Source organism: Cupressus sempervirens, chromosome 7 (genome assembly GCF_028749045.1).
Source record: "Cupressus sempervirens isolate cs-2001-9-10 chromosome 7, ASM2874904v1, whole genome shotgun sequence".
In the NCBI taxonomy this organism is placed as follows: Eukaryota; Viridiplantae; Streptophyta; class Pinopsida; order Cupressales; family Cupressaceae; genus Cupressus; species Cupressus sempervirens.
This window is the reverse complement of record NC_143124.1, coordinates 287,409,131-287,430,112: the sequence shown is the minus strand read 5'-3', so window position 1 is coordinate 287,430,112 and position 20,982 is coordinate 287,409,131. Positions and strand designations below refer to the sequence as shown.

The window sequence follows — 20,982 nt, the reverse complement described above, 5'->3', positions numbered from 1 at the left end:
CATTTTTGCCTACATCTCAATTTATCATAATCGATAAATTGGTGACCATCAGTAGGTAAAGGATCATTATTGTCCCAAATAACTTTATGCTCACTTAGGCATGCCACGTTAGCAGCCCAATCAGCAACACAATTAGCTTCCCTAAAGTTATGGGTAACGATACATATATCAAAAGATTTGATAATATGAATAGCTTCAAGAATAATATTACTAATAGTCCATGAAGGCTTAGTAATTTTATTAAGACAATTAATGATGTTAAGAGAGTCTCCTTCCACCCAAATCTTCCTCAAATTCAAACTCTCAGCATAAATAAGACCATGAAGTGCAGCACAAGCTTCGGCCACATGATTAGTTTGACTACCAATAGGAATAGCCATACATCCCACTTTGTCACCATAACAGTTCCTAATAACAGCTCCACAACCAGCAATGCCCGAGTTCCCTTTTGAGGCCTCGTCAAAGTTTATCTTGAACCAATTCGCCGGTGGACTGTCCCATCTAGCACTATCCCTTGGATTAGGGTCCTGCTTATCCTTACACAAGCTCCTAAGGTTCCATTTATGAAACACCCAATCTTCCCAATCATTATCAAGTTGCTGTCCAAAACCATTGGCTTTAATATTCTCTATTATTAGAGCCTTTATTTTACAAAACACTTGATCTGAATTGGACTCCACTCCTCTAAAGACCCTGTCATTGTGCTCCTTCCAAATACCCCAACAAAGATAAGGAAGAATAAAATCCCACAGTTTTAATATCAGAGCATTCTTGGAAGGAGGTTTCCAACTACTAAAAAACAATTGAATAGTGGCAGGAAAGAGCCAATCCATATTCAACAAATTATAAATCTTATTGTTACCAATTTAACATACCTCCTAAATTGCTATATTATATACTGAGCTAAGTGTGTTTTAGCTATTGAGAATACATATTACAGAATGAAAAGAACGCAGAAAGTAGAGTACAAGAATCAATAAATGAGAAAATTGATCATTTTTATTCAAAATACAAGTACCAAAACAGTACATTTTTTATTGAAATATTCAAAACTATTTTGATAAGGTACAAAGTGTTCAAGTTTTACACAGTACTTAAATACAATGCATTTAGATATCACAAGCATCCTCAGCTCCTAACATAATATCTAAATAAACACATTATATAAACAAAAAAGTACTAAAAAACATAAAAGGAAAGGCATCCATTGCCTGAACGGAAGATTTGTTGTCCTGAATGTTGAAGGGTTGAACCCGCATCTCCATCTAGGAATAGCTCTACAAAAAATAAAAGAAGAGAAGAGTTAGTTCATATGAACTGAGCAATGGAAATCATTCCAATCATCTATACTCTACTGTTCTTACAACATGGTTATTTAGATAACTATATTAAAAGACAAGAAGACAAGAGAGAAATTTGAAAAAGTAAAACATGTTTATGTTAATGAATTTGTTCCATGTGCAGATACAGGTATGAAGTTTGAGGTTGTTGAACGATCTTGCATAGATTACACGCTTGAAGCCTTTCGACTGAATCATGTAGGGGCCAAGACTGAAGGATTGAGGAGGCTGTTGAAGGGACACGCATAAATTACAAGCGTGAAACCTTCTGGCTGAATCATGTAGAGGCAAAGACTAAAGACATGGGGAGACTATCAAGGGCGCACATCTAAATTACAAGTATGGAACCTTCTAGTTGAACCATAATAGGAGATTGAAGACACGAGGAGATTGTTAAAGGGACATACATGTATTACAGGTATCAAACCTTTCAGTCAAATCATGGAGGGCATATAGAATTCTAAGTCTACAAGCTAAAAGAATTAGATCTTTACAAGTATACATTAAAGATAGATTTCCAAGCATGAACAAAAGAGAATTTAATAGCAAAGGGTTATGCTGTAGCTGTAATATGAATGCAAAAATGACGAATTGATAAGCGTAATACAATCTACAGCATAAATAGAAAGATGTTTATTTGTTGTTATTAAAAAAAATCAGATAAACAGAGCATAAACACAAATGTGGAAAAGAAAAATTTAGAAAAATAATACCACCAGAGTGAATGAGTGCAGTAATGTTCAAAAGCTACAGGATGAAAGGATGAAGGTTGTCAATACAAAGCTGCAACATGAGCGGGAAGATGTATAATCAATGATATGAAGAACAATGCATACATTAAGGCCATGTGTATAGAAGCAACTCAAGAAAACACAGGAATTAGATTTGATTAAAATTCATTCAGATGCAAAAGAAGAAAAAAACACAATATAATTCTAGGACTGCAGGATGATCATCTACAGGAACAGAATTTGGTATGAATGAAAGATTACACCTCACAGATATGTGCATGAGATCTACAAGATTATAATGTGAGAAGATGAACCTTTCAAGGCAGCAAAGTATACATCAGGTATTTTCATAAAGTTTAAATAAGCAAATAAATTGTGAGCAAGCATCAAATGCTAAAGCATGATGGATAGCTACAGCAAAGATATGGTGTATGAAAATGCAAATAGAAGTAATGTGTATTCAAAACGAAGTATAAATGCAGCCCAGAATCAAATGATACAGTAAGCAAATGAAAAGACAAGCATAATAGATGTGAGATGATAAATGAAGCAAAATGACAAGTAGCTTTAATGCTGAAACAAAGGGAAGAGTAGCACTTCATGTATATGATAATGTCAAAGAAAACAACAAGTCAAGGACAATCTACGATTATTCAAATGTTTTCCAGTCACAAGTGTAAGTACATATATATATCTGAATGAGCAACGTGAAATTCTCTAACAATAAGCATTTATCAGCAAGTAGAACGTATCAAATGGAATTATGGATTAAAAGAAGATTCAGATGTGACTGTGGGAATACAAAGTTTGGTGATAACCATTGCAAGCTACTTGTAGATAAAGATAGTAAGAATGATAGAAACAATTACAATCAAAACTAGAAAGGTTTGTACTATCGCCATGTCATGCCCATCACAACTCTCATCCCGAGGTGTCAAACCGTCCCATAACTGATGACAAGCACTAGGAACCAAAGTACATCTCTGTATCATCATCTCATCAACATGGTCATCAAAGGTAAATTGATGAGCATATCTCACAGTGTAATGCCGATAGAATGCGCCAATCTTAGTCAGTGGCTCAGACTGCAATCGATCATTAACCATGTTGGAACTGACTACTACCTCCGAAGACAACACCAAGGGAGTAGTATTACTAGCAGGAACCATGCCAACTATCGGCTCGCCAATATCACACATTATCTTTGATACAACATCTCTAGTCTCCGTGCCATCAGTACTAGAGGCCACCACCATGTCAGGCATACTACAACAATCTGCTACAACACCCAACTCAACTGATCTTGACTCTAGTGAGAACGAACCCGATATGCCAATGTTAGTATCAAGGATGGATGCATTCCCATCTCCACTGTCTTTGACAATCTCGACCATGGACATCCTCGGATCACCAGACACCACAGCTTGTGACTATACAGAATCTGGTAAAGATTGCAGTCGCTCTAACTCCATGGTCACCTTAGCCAAATGAAATTGTGACTCCTCGAAAGCCAACTGTGTACTCTCAAGAATCTCAGAAGTCACCTCGAGCTGCTGAGTAAGCTCACTCACCTCATCTTCCTTGGCCAATAATGCTTCGTATGCTATACTCCCCCACTCCATAAGATAATCTCTGCTGGCTACCAACTGCATATAATTCTATCTCAGAATTTGAATAGCCTCCCATAAAGAGTGGATATCTGTCAAGGAAAGATAACTGCCTCCCTGCTCATCACTAGTAGGAGAACCCCATCCATAAATTGCTAACAACTGGCGAGCAGCATCAAAATGTTCGCACGCAATAGCAATGTCTCTCTTGCCAACTCTCAGCTGACTAGACACATGATTGTGCCAATTGGTCGAACTCCTATACTCTATCCCTAGTACATTGTCCAAAGGAGTAACCTCAGAATAGCTATCATCTGTAATACTCAGATCTTGGGACTCTCCTATAAACTCTGTCATCTCTGAGAAATCATCAACACGTGACCTGACTGTAAGAGAAAACTGAGTCCCTGCTATAAGCGCTAACTCCCGAACGGAGCTAACCTCAAGACAAAGCTCATCCACATGTCTCTCAGAATCCTGGAGAGCCAACTGAATACACACCAAGGAATTTCGAGTATCCTCTAGCTCATGAGAAAGCTAGTCAACCTCCTCCTCCTTCTTCTTCAATGCATCTAAATAGATCCCTGCAAGATTAAGGAGATGATCGCGAGCTGAAATCAGTGTATGTAACTTACCTTCATTGCCTCCATGCCTTCCTTGATCTGCTGTAAGTCGTCACAAGAAGAACCTGTTGTGACTCCTTTCTGTCTCTCCTGCAGTTGAATCATCCAAATGTGATTCTCAATCAATCCATACATCCTGTCATGATGAGATAAAGCTGCGACAATATCCTTGTCCCTTGTCTTCAGCTGGCTTGCCAAACCAAGTGAAGAGCTACTAGCCTCTATCTCATGTGAAGAAGCATCCAACTGTGCTTGATACTCATTTTTTGCAAAGTCCTGAATGCTCACTTTCTGATCAACTGTACTATCCTCAAACATGACAGTATCCTCAACTGCTGTAACTTCATCCAGCCCAACTGTACTGGAATCACTATCTGTATCAATCATGCAATCTGGTGTGCCTATGATATCACCTTCTGATGCAACTGGCTCAACCTGCACAACATCTGAAACCCGTTCTGACTGTGAAGATGATGCAGATAAATCATTACCTGAAGATGTTGTGAAGTCTCCTTGTATCGAATATGCATGTCTGTTAAACTCCTCATACAAGTTTCTGCCTGTCATAGGGAAGGTATGATCCTTAGGCCTATCAAAGCGTTCAATCAGTCTCTCCGTAAACTCCACATATGAGGTAATGTGTGCATGACCCATAGTGACCATACCATGATGCCACCACTTGTGTGCTAACCCATCCAGGTGAATTGTTGCATACTTAATAGCTTCTTCCTCAGGTATAAGGTTCAATTGTAAGTATGTGTCAAGCTTTTGAACCCAAGCTCTTGCTGTAGACTTCCCCAAGCCATCATAATATGGTAACTGAAGTTTCCCTACTTTCCTTCGTAGCTCATAGCTCTAGTTCCTGTCATGTCCACATGGCATATGCTTCATCCGCACATCTATATACTCCATAAAGGTGATTGCAGCAATAAAATTTTGACCTCCGGCTTTCCAATCTCTCCTCAGTTGGTCCTGTATATCAATGATTTGGGGCTCTAGTACAGGCTGCTCTGGAGCTCTAGGAGGAAATGTGGGAATCATAGGCCGTGAACTCATTGTCCTAGTTTGCTGGGGTGCATGACCAAAATTGTTCCCAGCTTGTTTGCCTCCATTATGTGTCCCATCCTGATTATTACCATTCTGATTATTTCCTCCACCCACATTAGCATTCAACCCCATTTGACAAGCCATCATATGCATCATAAGCTCCAATCTCTGACTCTGTTCCTGTGCTTTCTGCTCTGCTAATCACTATCCCTGTGCCAAGGTGTCTAATAACTGTAAGAATCTTTTCTTTCCCTGATCTGGACCAGAATTCATTTTGTCAAACATTTTTCTCTCTATCTGGCTAATCTAAATTCCCAATAAGACCTCCACAGGATGGCAAGAAACCGCTCTAATACCACTGTAATAACCCTCCTCTAATCTGCTCTCAAAAAAATGCTGATGAAAGCTCAAGAAATTTCATCAAACAATTCACATGCAAGGGACGTATGACTGATATAGTATTTTAGTGAGCTTCAAATGACTTTTTTTTCAATTTGCATCAATGAGAATCTTGTGCTAGAAGACTACAATGGACTACACAATGACCTAACATGAGTGTACTACTAATTTTGACAATATTCAGTGCATATATATGATCTAAGCATGAGAAATGAACACCTACAGCCAACTAGCATTTTTACAAACAGTTGGTATGCAAACTAACTAGTTGATAAATAATGATATTAAATTGCTTAAATGACACCAGCAACTATTATCTTCTTAATTGCAATGAAAAATACAATGCTCATGAAATATGGCCAAGACTTTGGCATTTACATGGATTACAAAATGATAATGCTGGTATAATGCACACTTACAACTGAAAACTTATAACACCCTAAAAAGCAATACTAACAAAAGAACCTGGTTGTAGATGGCTGTAATAATTTCCTTCAATGCTGCCCCTTCTGCTTTGCTTTTTTCGAACTGCTTTTTTGGCCTACTTTTTCCGCTCTGCCTTTTTGGACTGCTTTTTGGTACCCATTTTTTCAGCCTGCTTTATCAGTTCCGCCTTTTCAGACTGCTTTTTTCGTACCTGCTTTTTTAGCTTGCTTTTTCGGTTCCACTTTTTCGGACTGCTTTTTCATATCTGTTTTTTCAGATTGCTACTATGTTGAATCTCAAGACCATATCTTTCAATGGCGTCAAGATTTCCAGCTTGAAGGGATTTTGTCCTTCAAACTATTGAGACATAATCTCCAGAAAATTCCTCAATTTCTTTGATATTTCCAACCATGTTAAAAAGAAGCTCTTCCATTTCTTTTATAGTGTTCTCACAAGAGCTCCATCTTTCGTTTTCTCAATGTGGGATAAAAAATAACTCCCTTTATGTAACTTATGTCTCCAATGTGTTATAAAATAAAGGGGACTCTTTTAATTTAAATATTTCCCACAAACTATAGTCTATGCATTAATAAAGTTAAATATTTAAATTTAACTTTATAAAATAGCTTAATCAATGCATAACAAATCTTATCAATGATAAACAAGTCTTCTTGTCGATTTTAAACAATTACCATCGACATGCCGCTGCCACTGGATGTCCGACCATATCCAAGATGACTTACTATAAATAGTAAGTATGCCCAAAGTTGCCTCAAAACTCCTCAAAAAGACCTGCAACTGAAACTATCTAGGCCAAATGGCCTCTAAGTACCTTTAATGTCCTGGTTAGCCTACGAGACCATGGGGAAAATAGGCTAACGACAACATCATGCTATGAATGCTAAAAAGGGGACATTACATCTTCATGTGGAGAAGACATGCAAGTTCGTGCAGGCTTTGGAGGAGATGTGACTCTAATTTGTCCTTCTTCATCTGAATCTTCTTTCTCGGATTTTGTTTCTAATTCTTCTCCTAATTCTCTCACTAATTCTTGAATTGGTTCAGGAACTTGAGATGATTTAGTTCCTTTTCCACCCTTTAATTTGAATTTGAGAGTACTCTTGATATTTGACGATGAAGCACCATCTTTCCCTGTAATTTCTAGTTGTGACTTCCTACCAGGAGGACCAAAGCTTCCACAATTCAGACCCATCTTAAGATTTACTCTTTTTAGGCCTTTACTTTTCAACCACTTGTTAGTGTTTGCTATGATGGATTGAAACCTGTCCATAATAGATGTACCTTCCTTTTGGTTCCATTGAATAAGAAAAAGGGCACATTTTTTCAAAACCGACTTGATGAAATTCCGGATCAAGGATGTTGCGGTCATCTTCAACATCGAAATCTGGAGGGATTTCCAACATATTAAGATCGATTATTTGTTGCAAGGTTAACCTGCAATAATCCATCTTCATAATATCAAGTTTTGTTCTCATGTCAATCCAAATATCTTCAATGCAATGAACATGAGTGTAGGCCCTCTTTATCCGAGAGTTCATCTCTCGATAATCAAAATCAAATCTAGCCTTGAACCTCCTCAATGTAATCAATTGCAACTCTGCTTCCATATTCTTCTCTTTAGGCACAGAAACAATTGAATAATTGCCAATAGATAAAGGCCTAGCCGAGGTGATGCCAAATCCAAGCCTATGTAACACATGTTGATCACTCTGCACGTCCATGAGTTGTCTGGCTAACTCCATTAGAATGATTTGATCTGTGGCATACCTAGGTAGGGTATACAACTCTTCTTTGAAATATCCAACTCTCAAGTATGTGAAAGTGGGAAATTGAAGAAAAATGCAGCCGTATTGATTTACCTTTTCCCATGCTACATCAGATACTCTTTTGATACACAACTGTTTGTCAAACAAACATTTGTAATGTCCAAAGAAGGCATCTTGGATTCTTCTGTAATGGTATTTACTATTAGCCAAAGTGATTTGGTCATAGTGTTCCCAAACAGGTACTTGAAGACAATCACCTTTGGTGGAAAGACCCGAAAAAAATCCCATAGCAGCAGCAATGTAAACTAGATATGAATTCATGTAAAAAGGTACTGATGTTCCTACATTGCATATCTTTTGACAAAGCACAGTAGTGATAACCTCTCCCCAAAAGATGTGTTCTTTGTTCTCTATAATTTGAAACATAAATTTGTACATCCATGGCTCAAAATCGGAAGAATCCTTAAGACCATAGATCCTGTTGACAAGGATGATGAAATCCTTGTATTCCTGTTTAAAATTGGACCAATGAAGTCTTTGGCCACCTGGAAAAATTGCTTCTTTTGTTGTCTAACCAGTAAAGATTGACATACTTCTGATAGTTGTTTTTTTGTTCATTCCAACAAGCCAATGATGATTCTTTGGTCAAATCAGCACATTCTAATTTTCGAGGAACATTGAAGATTTGTTCAATCACTTTAGGATCAAGGCTAACGATAACCTTGCCATTAGCGTCTTTGATATTCCTTGTCTTAGGAGTGAACAGCCGAGCACATCCATAGACAAAATCAGGTTCTATGGCCGCCATGGGAAATGTAGAAACCAAATGAATATTGCTTTTTTTAATATGTTTCATCTCATGTGTAGTTGGAGCTTCAATCCTTTGTAGAAAATCAGCTACATCTATGTGACCAATCTTGGTGTCTAGCACATTATCAAGAACAGATGTTACTGAAGAAGGAACTGCATGAGCCAATTCTTTGTCATATTGGTATTTCATCTTGCCCTTGGATTTGGATGGCGAGGACATTTCCTGTGTTCGTACTGCAACACAAAAATCCCAAAACACAAATACATCATCAAAAGGAATCTCCATGTACGTGAATTCTGGAACAACAGTGAATATTCAAAAAGGAGCGACTTTCGAAGAGAAAGCATATGCATATGCAATGGAATGAAAAGTGAAATGGAATGAAATGAAATGAAAGTGTGAATATGGAAAATGAAATGAAATGAAAATGTGCGAAGGTGAAACGCATGGGAATGTGTGCAAAGTGAAAGTTGCTGATTTTAAAGATGACTTAAAGTTTTCAAGGCTTTATTGAAAGAAAGATGCATATATGTAAATGCAATATGTAACGGAAGGTGGAAAGTGAAATGAGGTGTAAGTGCAAATGAAAGGTACACTTTACGTGTATATGCGGATGAAGGGTAACATGTAAAACATGTTATGAGGTGGAAACATATATGGAAACATGTACTTATTCATGTAAGTGCGAATGCGTATATGAAGATGGAAATGAAACAATGAAGGTGAGATAATGAATTATATAGTCATTTTTTGAGGAAGAAGTCAAAGTACACGGAAAGCGAAAATGACATCTTTTTGTCTTTTCAAAATATGACTTTTGATCAAAATCGGACCTTTGGATGCAATTACACATAAGGCATTTCGTGTAATCGTGTCATGCGAATGGAAGAAAAAAATGAGATGGATGAAAATGGAAATGGAAAATGGGATTATATGCGTGTGCGGATGGCGAATGAAGTGAAAAACATGTAATCGCATTTGTCAGATGAGATGTGAGATGTAATGACACGGAAACAGAAGGTGTAAAATGGTAATGCTTTCGCATGTAATGAAGGAAAATCAAGTTTTTGGGAAAAAACTTGCAACTTCTCCAAATGGAGAAAAACCCACAAAAAAGCACACAAAACCAAAACAAAAGAAAAAACATACCTTTGAAAACAACTCAAAACATGCCAAGATGCAATGCACTCCAAAGATGAAATTCGAATTTGGAACTTGGGGAAGAACCAAAACATCAAATTGAAGGAGAAATTCATATTTAAAGGAAAAATGCACATTCTAAGGCAAAGATTCTTACAAATGGCATCCATTCAACGATTTCATGCATAAAATCAGCAAAGATAAGCATGAATTAAAATGCAAGAAAGAAGAGGTCCACTTATATGAAGAGTATGTGCCAAAAAAGAAGGAAAAGATGCTCTTCGTTAGAAATCTTCTTCAAAAAATGGTGAGAACTTTTCAAATCTTCAAAATTCGAATGATGAAGGGCAGCAAACAAGGAGATTATTGTGCAAGATGCCAAAACATGTCGTAGATTGTCTCCTTGCAACATTTTTTCAAAAACGTGATTCTCCAAGTAAAACGATTTGATGTTTTAACACCACAATGATGATCACAATATGATGTAATCAGCATATAAGGTAAAAACGAATTGGTTGCAAGCAAGAACATGATCAAACTTTGAACATTTATGAAGTTTTATGCAAACTAGTGCCCTAGATTGGGAGTTTTGAACACGTTTTTGGGTGCAATAAACTAATTTTTGATCAGAGCAAAATGATCACCACTCCAAAATGTTTTGAATGCAAGTGATTTCATCCAAATCCATGGAGAAAATCAAGAGTTATGATCAAAATCAAAAGTTTTTGGAGCAAGAACATGTTTTCTTCACACAATAGGACATTTTTACGTTCATTACATATTTTAAAACATGTTGGAAGGAAAAATTGGACTTTTTAGAGTCCATTGCATGTTTTAAAATGTCTTTAGACATAATCTCACTTTTTGAAGCTCATTGCATATTTTAAAATGTGTAAGACTCCAAAATCGGACCTTTTGGAGTCACTTACATATTTTATAAACATGTCTCACCTTTCTGATGCACAAGCATAAAAATGCAACTTTTCATATCTTTGCATCAAAAAGGTCCACTTTTACAAGCTTTTAATGTAATAGCATGAAAAATGTCCTCAAAGTGAGTTTTTATATGCAATAACATGAAAAGTTTCCACTATTCATAGTGTTTTTTACATGCATATGCTTTTAAGTTATGTATTTCACTTATTTTTAAAAAAAATGTCATCAATATGAGTCAAAAAAATTATTTATGCATCATATTAATCAATATAATTCATAAACATTAAGTTAAACTGACATTTATATAAGTATTTGATTTAAAAATCAAAAATTTAAAAAGTTAACTATATAGTTATATAGTCACTTTAAGTGAAAAATCAAAAAGTAACTCAACTTAAAATTATAACATAAAGTGCACTATAGTCACTTTAAGTTATAAATTTAAATGAAAAGTAACTTCAAAACATAACAAAAAGTGAGTAAATGTTATATTTTTGAAAAAGTGAATGTCAAAATGAAAATATAACATCATTTTTTTAATTCATGCCATTGCACCTAAAATGTCCACTTTTGACACACTAAAATGACCATATCTCTTGACTGACAACTCCGATTGACCTCTAGGTTAAACCGAATCAAAGGTGAGAACGAAAAGCATGACATGAAAAAATCCAAAGGACCAAAAACAAGCAAACGAAAATTGAAAAGCAAAGAACGGACTATGAAGGCTTCAAAAATCAAGCAAAGGCTCAACAAAAAGAAAAACAAAAACGACTTGACGAAGGCCTTTAGTAAAACAATTTGATATTCGAATTGAAATGGATAAGTCGATCAAAATTAAGCAATTGAATATCAAATTCAAGCTCAAAGAAACGGGAAACTAGCTTGGAAAAGTTTCGTGTTGTTACCTGCATTTTGTGGTGACAAAATGCAGGACAATAGGCTTATTTGACTTAACTTCCCCGTTTTCTACTATCACATCAACTTTGCAAATAGTTGGACGGCTTGCTGATTTTAACTCAGAAAGCTCACAATGATTGTGCTCATCCAACTCTTGGCAAAATGAAAATTCATAATTGTGGGTCTTCATCCATTCTAACAAAATGTTATTTTCAAGGTCAATAAGTAGCTTAATCCCATTATCACAGGAGACAGAAAACGGAAACGAAGAAGGCTTGTTGGAAACTTCAGCAGATGAATGTGGACCATACTTTTCCTAACTTGACCATTTCCTCTGCATGATGGAGGTTGGTTGCATGGTTGATCATGTTTCACCACTTTATCATATATAACCATTTCCTTTGCAAACAAATCTTTTCTGGCATCAGTACTAAGCCTCTAGCTATTATTTTCCTCAACAGTTCCTCTGCAAGATGGTTGATTGCATGGTTGATCATGTTTCACATTTTCATCATCTATAACCATTTCCCTTGCATCAATGTTAATGTGCTCCTGGCTATTCATTTGTTTATCATTATCAATGTAATCCTCCAGCCTTTCACAAGATAATGATAGTGATGGAACTATATCATTTTCTTCCTGATCTTTTGTGTTATTTTCCTTATCATTTTCTCTGCAAGATGATGGTTGATTGCATGATTGATCATGTTTCACTGTTTTGTCATCTATAACCATTTCCTTTGTATCAACGTCAATATGTACCCGGCTATTCATTTCTTTATCATTATCAATGTGGGTTTCCAGCCTTTCACAAGATAATGATAGTGCTGAATCTATATCATTTTCTTCCTGATCCTTTGTGTATATCTCTTTCTCCTAAAATCCACAAGATCAACTAACTAAGAGAAACAAAACCAACAAATTACCAAGCAATATGAGAATGAGGTTGCTATTGTTTAAATATTGAGATACCAATACTGCAGCCACTATGTTATCTGACAGTCAAAAAAAAACCAGAATATGAGTTCAACAGGAAGTTCATACCACAAGGGAAGCAGCACAGTAGCATATCTCCCTTGCTATATACCTTACCTGATACAAAAGGTCCACTCCAATGTGAATTGACCTCTCCTCATGATCAGGGGAATTCTTGTCTTCATGGGTGTCACCCACATTCACTACCAGACAAGGAGAAAAACTAGACATGCAATGCAGGCATTCTTCATCAACATTTCTGGTAGCATATTTATCCTGTTGACAATGTTTTTCCTGATCATCAACAAACCAAAGGAGATATGTATAACCATTAAAAATGGCTGATGTCTAATATTCAGACCACTGAATTAGCTTCAAAAATAAATCTGCTGCACAAGACAAAAATGTCACATGATCATATCATCAAACAATGTTGTGGTCATAAGGACAAGAAGGAAAGATCATATTCTGAAGAAATAGGAGATATTTCTATTTCTATACAACTCACCTGACCCAAATGATCCACTCTTTGCACATCAATTGTTGTCTATTCATCATGAGTATATATATATATATATATATATATATATATATATATATATATATATATATATATATATATATATATATATATATATATATATATATATATATATATATATATATATATATATATATATATCAGCTTGATCGATATCTCATAAGTTCTCTTGCAGTCTTTGACTTCATCAAATTCAGCATAACTAAGAGCAGATGCAATATCAATCATCATGATGTTATGATTTTGGTATCATGTTCTCTCCTGTCATTCACATCTTTACAAAGAGAGGAATTGGACGTGCAACACAGTGGACATTCATCACCCTTTCTAGTAACAAGTTTAGCCTATTGGCAAAGTTCCTCCTAATCATCCAAGAATAGGAAAACATGGTTAGGAAAAATATGACCAAACATTATGAAAGGATCACTAGATTTATAACTTCAAAAATTAATTTACCACAAAGACTGATGAAATATTCTCAAAAACTCAAAGGGCAATCAAATGATATAAAACTATTATATAACAAGAAAATCCATACAACACATTCTCATAAAGGGAAAAGGAAGAAGAATAAGAAGTAAGGATCATATTCTGAACAAATTGGAGATACTTCGATTGATATGCAACTCACTTGACCCAAATCATCCACTCTTCGGACATCAGTTGTTGTCTTCCAATCATGAATATATGTTTTGGTATCATTGTCTAGCCTATCATTCACATCTTTACAGAGAGTGGAATTAGATGTGCAACACAGTGAATATCCATCACCCTTTCTAGTAACAAATTTAGCCTATTGGCAAAATTTCTCCTGATCATCCAAGTAAGGCAAACATAACGAGGAAAAATACAATCAAACTTTATGAAATGATTGCTAGCTTTATAACTTCAAATATTGATTTACCACAAAAGACTAATACCACATGATCAAGAATTCAAAAGGTGGCCAGAATATTTAAAGATTTTATCTGAAATGAATATCATTACCAACACATCTCCATAAAGGGCTATAGAAGTGTCTGGACTAGGTTCAATTTTCTGATAAGCATGATGGTAAACTTCTTTTCGATCATCTATTCTCATTAATGAAACATGCAATAGAGCTTGTTCTACTTCAAAGGTCTCGGTTGTATCACTATAATCATTTTTTTCTTTTTCTCTCTTCGATTTTTCTCCAATCGAATTATCAGTATGGGTGTCCAATGTTGAAGTGATAGCATCTTCCTCAATCAATTGTTTCCTTTGAGATCGAATTTTCAAAGAAACAAGCGTACTTCCATAAGGAACTTTTGATGCAATGAGATCTCCCCTATTATTCTATATTTTTAGTGTAGAAGGTACGGATTTGTTCCCTGCAAGTAAGTTTGTAGGAGTTGCTAAGCCAAACTTATTTGGCTTATCAACCTTCAACATTGAAGAGTTAGATGCATAAGTATTAGATGACTAAACAACCATATCAATGAAGCAATATTAGATAACTGAACAATGTTTACCGTATGGTGTAAATGAATCAATGCACATAGACAATAGATAAGAACAACATAACTCCTATTATTCACATATGCCAAAGACATTACATTATGCTTCCAATGACGAATACAATCCATCCTGGATGGTGTATATATACCTACCAAAAGGCCTGCCAGGAGGTTCCCGAAGGGACCCGTTGGCTACATAACAATTAATTCACGCTAATTTACCCGTCGGCTGCACAACATTTACCAACGCCATCATACCCCCCAAAAGAAAAAGTCGTCTCCGGACGACAATTACAAAATATCCGAGACAAATTAATAACCGATATACATTGATTGACTAACTACAACAAAATAGATCTGTTTTGTCATCTAACTCACATTCGTCCCATGCCTGCACCAAACTAATCTCCAAACCACGTTGCCTCTGTAGCCTCTGCTAACACAATACTGTCTCCTTAGTCAAGCTGACCTTGATAGCCACCCGTGCCGCTTTCTTTGCTTCCAACTCTGGGTACACTGAGCCAAGTGTCACTGTACTGCCCTCAACTGAATGATCAACTCCTCTCGAGCTCTCTATGCATCCACCAAGACAGCTTCACATCCAACACCTACTCCAAGTGTCTCACAACATATCATCAACTGGTTATACCTCCCACGACTAATAACTAAAGCAACTGGGGGTCTCGCCCACATCGGGGTCGAGGGGCAGCGCCCTCGCGGGCGCCTCAAAGCGTATCACCCCTCTTGAAAGGCTTGCTCTGCTATTTTCACCACCTTTGGTACATAGACACTACATGCCTGCAGCAGCTCCAGGTCTCATCAATTGGTCATACTTCCCACGACTGATAACCGAAGCGACTGGGGGCCTAAGGGCCAACGCCCCCAGCAGGGTCGAGGGGCAGCACCCTTGCCACCAAGACCAAATTAGCACTCCGAAACCCACACAAAACTACATGGAACACACTATTTTTGTGATTTTCTTCTAATCCCACACTTTCTAGCAACCACTGATGTTTTACTACCTGTTTATGTCTTTCCCTTTGCTTGGGCATCATGCGTTATTCATTCTAAACATTTTTTATTTGTCGTCGTTTTTTTGGCTCCTTCCTCTTCTGACTGCTTCCTTCTGCCTTCTCTTCACCTGTATTCACCACTTCAAATCCCCTACCATGCTCTCAAAACAAGCTCAATCAAAACAAAAATGCAGGTACGAATCGCCCAGGGTTTGAATCCAGTTGCCACAACACGCAACAAAATCCTCTGCAAAGCTTCACTCGGCCAATCTTCCTCTCCCAATTCGTCGTACGAGCATTATAAAATCCATAAGGGAAAGCTCTCTATCGATCCTTCAATCCGTACGGTCACAGCAACAGAATTATCTCCCTATTTCAAAAGCCATACAACTGCTATCACTAATGCCTTGTGTGCATTTATCCTAACTCCATACAGTCATGAAAAAAGTATAGCAAAATTGAATCCGTACCGTGTCTACCTGAGCAAATATCATATGGACACTTGGAAATTCTTCAAGGTCCAAATTCGTACAGTGTCAAACAGTCCAAATCCGTACGATGCCAAAAGAGAATTCAATCTCAAAATCCGTTTGGTGTCAAACAGGGAATTTAACATTTAAAATTTGTACGGTGCCCAAACAGAGAATCTAACCTTCAAAATCCATATGGGTATATAAAACATGACAACAATTACTAGTGCCTTCTCTGTGCGGTATGAGGGGTTTTGTAAAAGACCGTACGGCTACAAAAATCTTCGTACAGTGCCTTCCAAGTGAGCTTAAGTTTTTGTACAGTGACTCTCTCCTTCCTTTTCTCTCTCTTTTTTTTCTTTTTTCTTTTATAAGCTATTTTTTCCTCCGAGTTTCATCATTCTGTAATGACAAGGGATTCGTTCTGGCATGGTACATCTTTAGCTTCAAACCATTGACTGCCTCTAGTATTTCTTGTCCATCTAATTTTCACAACTTTATTGCTCCGTTATCACTTACCTCTCAGATCTAGTATGGCCCGACCCATTTGACTTTAAACTTGCCTGGTTTGATTTCGTTCCATCCGTCATACTTCAACATCAACTATCCTGGTCAAATATTGTTCAGTTTCAGGTGTTTATCATGCCACGCTTTGCACCTGTTCTGTGTTACCTCCATGGCCTTTTGTGCCTGCAATTGTCGAAGTTTATTTAAGTTACACGATCTCTCCCTCAGGTTTTCCATATCGCCCAATTTGTTCTCGAAACTCGGTACCATGAATCCTGTCAGCTGCCACTCCTTGCCGTCAATAATTGTATTCTTGATTTTAGAACCTTCACTCCGTATTGTTAAAGCTTTTATTAAACCCTTCCTCTTTGTTTCTTGTATAGACCGTATGATGTGTTTTCCTTACTGCCAGTACCTTCCTACTATATCCGTGGTTCAACATAACATTTTCTTTCTACGCGGTCCGTTTATTGCGTACCATATGGTGGAATCTTTCTTTTTTTTGGGTTCGTACTGTATGTTCTTCCCTTCAGCTTCATTCCTAACCATCTTTCCTTCTTCTGCTTCTCTGTATTCCTTCAGACATTCATTTTTCTCTTCTTTCTCACCTTCATGGACCCTTAACATATTACAGCTCAGAAAGAGTTCATAATCTTCCATCTGCCAGTGAAAAAGGTCGTTCAACAAGTCTAGGTCATCCTCATTTGACCCTCCTTCCAATCTCAATACTCCCTCTTCATTAGGTTCCATTCTCTTCTTCCCCTCGTCCTCTCCTCCACCTTCACCTTCAGAATTTGACAACGCTGCCTCCTCACCTACCATTTGTGTGTGCAGGTCAATTATGAATCTTCTACCTCCACGCTCCATTAATAGGGTATTCTTCTTCCAGTCATGCTTAACCTTTTCTTGTACAAGCCATCCTTGGCCCAGAATGGCGTCATATCCTCTCCTCTTCAGCAAGATGATGACGAAGTCAAGCAGAAACGATTGTTCCAATAGTCACCGGTTGTGTCATCAGGACTCCCAACGATTTGATCTCATGCTAGTCTATCGTTAATAATTGGAACATAGGTGGCCACAACGTCGACTGTTCCAACCTCTTCCAAGTGTCTTCAAGTAAGACATTCACGCCTAACCCACCGTCCACAATTGTGTCTCTCAGGACAGTTCCCAAAATTCCCATCTCGACGACTGTCGGATGTCGTCCGAATGAGAGGGCTAACAGCATTGGGTCCGCTATAATTGCTCCACTTTCCTTCTCCCTTCCTTGTTTTGCTGGCAATTTAGCAGTTGGAGCGATGTTTGTGAGTGTCGATCGGAGTTGAGGCATTGTGAGCAGCAGATCGTTTATTTTGACTAGTATCTCAGTTTGTAATATCTGTCATACGATGTTTGGTTCCACAGAATTCCTTGAAGAGGTAGCAATAGTGTCCTTCAAGTGTGCTTTCTCCGCTTGCGTTGCTTTCTCAATTTTCGTCTGCACTTCCTCCAGTCTCTTCTTTTCTTCTGTCGAGTCGAGGTACAGTTTTGCTTGCTTCCGTGTGATTGCTAGAACCTCCTGCTCGTCTGTCCCGATGCTGATCAAATTTACTCTTGATTTAGAGCACTTGGCATCTTCATGATCTCGTGGACCGCACCATCTCCATAATAACTTTGGTCTGTTGACTATTGCACAGTCTCGGGCAAAGTGGCCCCACAAATTGCATGTCCGACATTGAACCATCGGCCGTCCGTTCGCATCATAATGAATTCGACTACGGCTCCCATTATTATTGGCATTGTTGTTATTGTTTTGCCCTCGTCTATTATTGTTGTACCCTCCCGTCCTGGCACCCGCATTGCTTGTGTTACCGCTTCCTCCTGACGCAGAAGCCTCCTACGTGAGGAGCACTTGCTGAGGTCCTCTTGTTTTCATATTGAAGGGGCATTCTTTTGTGGAATGTCCCATGATCTGGCAGATCTCACAGAATTAGTTCTTTTGACAGGACCCTTTTGTGTGACCTTTTGTCTTACATTCCGTGCACCATAACTCGTTTCCCTTTGTTTCTTTTTGCACATTCTTAAATTCTTTCATCATTCAGATCATATCCTTTTGAAGAGCTCAGACCTTCTTGTTGCTCTTTTCGTCATCGCTGCTATCTTCTTTCGAAGACGCGTCGCCATCTGAATCGGATGAGCTACTCTTCTTCTTTTGTTTTGTTTTCTACTCACTTTCCAAATTCATTGCCTCACTATATGCTTCAGTGTATGATGATGGCAGTACAGTCTTCATCTTCTTCCGCAATTTCCGGTGTAGACCTTCAATGAACCATTGTTTTTGCAGCCCATCAGCTGGCTTACTTTCCATTTTATTTATCAAGTCTTTTAATTATCTAGCATATACTCAAACTATTTCATTTTTCCCTTGTTTTGTGTTGTATATCTCTGCTACAATCTCATTGTCATCACGCAGTAATTGAAATTCGGTAGTAAATTCCTTTTTAACATTGTCCCAATTGGTTAATTTTTGGGGATCCGTATCAGCAAACCAATCAATTGCTACTCCCCTTAGGGTTCCCGAAAATTGTCGAACCCATTCATTTGTATCTGTTATGCTATTCGCCTTCCAAATTGTTTCGCATGTTTTACAATGTCGGATTGGATCGGCTATTGCATCACCATCAAACTTTGGCAATTTCTCCTTTGGTCCTGCCATTACTATTCGAGGTTGAGGGGTTTGTTGTGTACCTGTGCTATTTTGCACTCCTATGCTGTTCTGCACACCCGCGTTGTTCTGAACACTTGCACTGTTTTTTGACAGTCGTGCTATTTGGTGAAGAAAGGTTTTCGTCAACCGAAGCTGTCCGTTCTGAAAGTGTATCTTAGATGAAGAGTTCACTCAACGCTCATGCTCCCTCTGCACTCCGAGTCGTGCGAGTTAATCCCCTTCCGTCTGGATTCTCTTCACTTGGCGTATGCAAGTTCAGAAACTCCTCCCTTGCTTCTTCCAACAAATCCAGCCACTATCGAGTCTCTTCCAACAATTCTTCAGTGCTTCAGTGTCTGTCGGCAATTTGCTGAAACCTTCGTCTGCGTTCAGCCTGTTGTGCCAAAATTAAATTTCCTTGTGCGTATTTCATCCATTTCCTTCAGCCTATTCTTATTTTTGTTCAACTGCTTCGGCATTAGTCTTCATTTCTCTACCTCTATGCCAGGTCCATCGAGCAACGACACCAAATGTTTACCGTATGGGGTAAATGAATCAATGCACATAGACAATAGATAAGAACAACAGAACTCCTATTATTCGCATATGCCAAAGACATTAGATTATGCTTCCAATGATGAATACAATCCATCCCGGATGGTGTATTTATACCTACCGAAGGGCCTTCTAGAAGGTTCCTGAAGGGACCCATCGGCTACATGTCGGCTACATAACAATTAATACATGCTAATTTGCCCATCGGCTACATGACATTTACCGACGACAAACAATCCAACCTTTTCCGATGACAAGTGAAATAACAATACAATTATCATTTATACCATAAAACATGTATAATTAATTTCAGACATTGGCTTCAAATAAATATGAGATGTCCAGAAGTTGAGGATTACAATTTTCTGTATTTCCTCAGATATACCCCTTATGCTCCACAAAATTTAAGTTTAAAAAGTATTTCTTTTAGATTATTCAAATAGATTCAAACAGAAATAGTAATGGTAAATACCTTCAAGACCAAAGTAAGAGCATCTGCCATAAAAGAATTTTTTTTATTTGCAGGTATTCCATGTTTCTTACACAGAGTTTGAAGCTCTTTCCGAGTAAGGCTGTAATAATCTACAACTGCCATCTGTGTTAGTGTCCTGCATAGACTTGCAGCATGCACAAACTACAGAGTCTGGAATAATGCAGCCTGAACCACACCAAGATCCTTCCAGTAGACCTTCCTTGAGTGCATACGGTAATTAATGCAACCAATCTGAACTATTGAGAAAATAACATGTCCTTAATTTGTCTTGCAAAATAATAAAACTCAAACTAACAATGTAAAATACGGTATCTGAAAATTAAAAAAACTTATGCTTGATTAGCCACCAAAAGCATGACACTGCAAATAATCATTAACTAGTCATTGAAAGTCCATTGTTTAAACACAAGATGTAAAGTAAAAATGTGGCACCATAACTCATATGCTCTCAAATTTATACTAGAAGGTTTTAATGGACTCTTCAATTTTTATAACTGAATTTGTTTCGCACTTCAAC

General features: G+C 37.5%; 1 long non-coding RNA gene across 2 annotated transcripts in view; it reads right to left on the bottom strand.

The window, feature by feature from the left end:
* Positions 1-981: 981 nt before the first annotated feature.
* LOC149546554 (uncharacterized) overlaps positions 982-20,982 on the bottom strand; it is a 202,107-nt gene continuing 182,106 nt past the window's right edge. For both annotated transcript variants that reach the window (XR_016354357.1, XR_016354356.1), the window contains one exon: positions 982-1,277. This is a non-coding gene — a long non-coding RNA (uncharacterized LOC149546554). The remainder of the gene's footprint in view (positions 1,278-20,982) is intronic.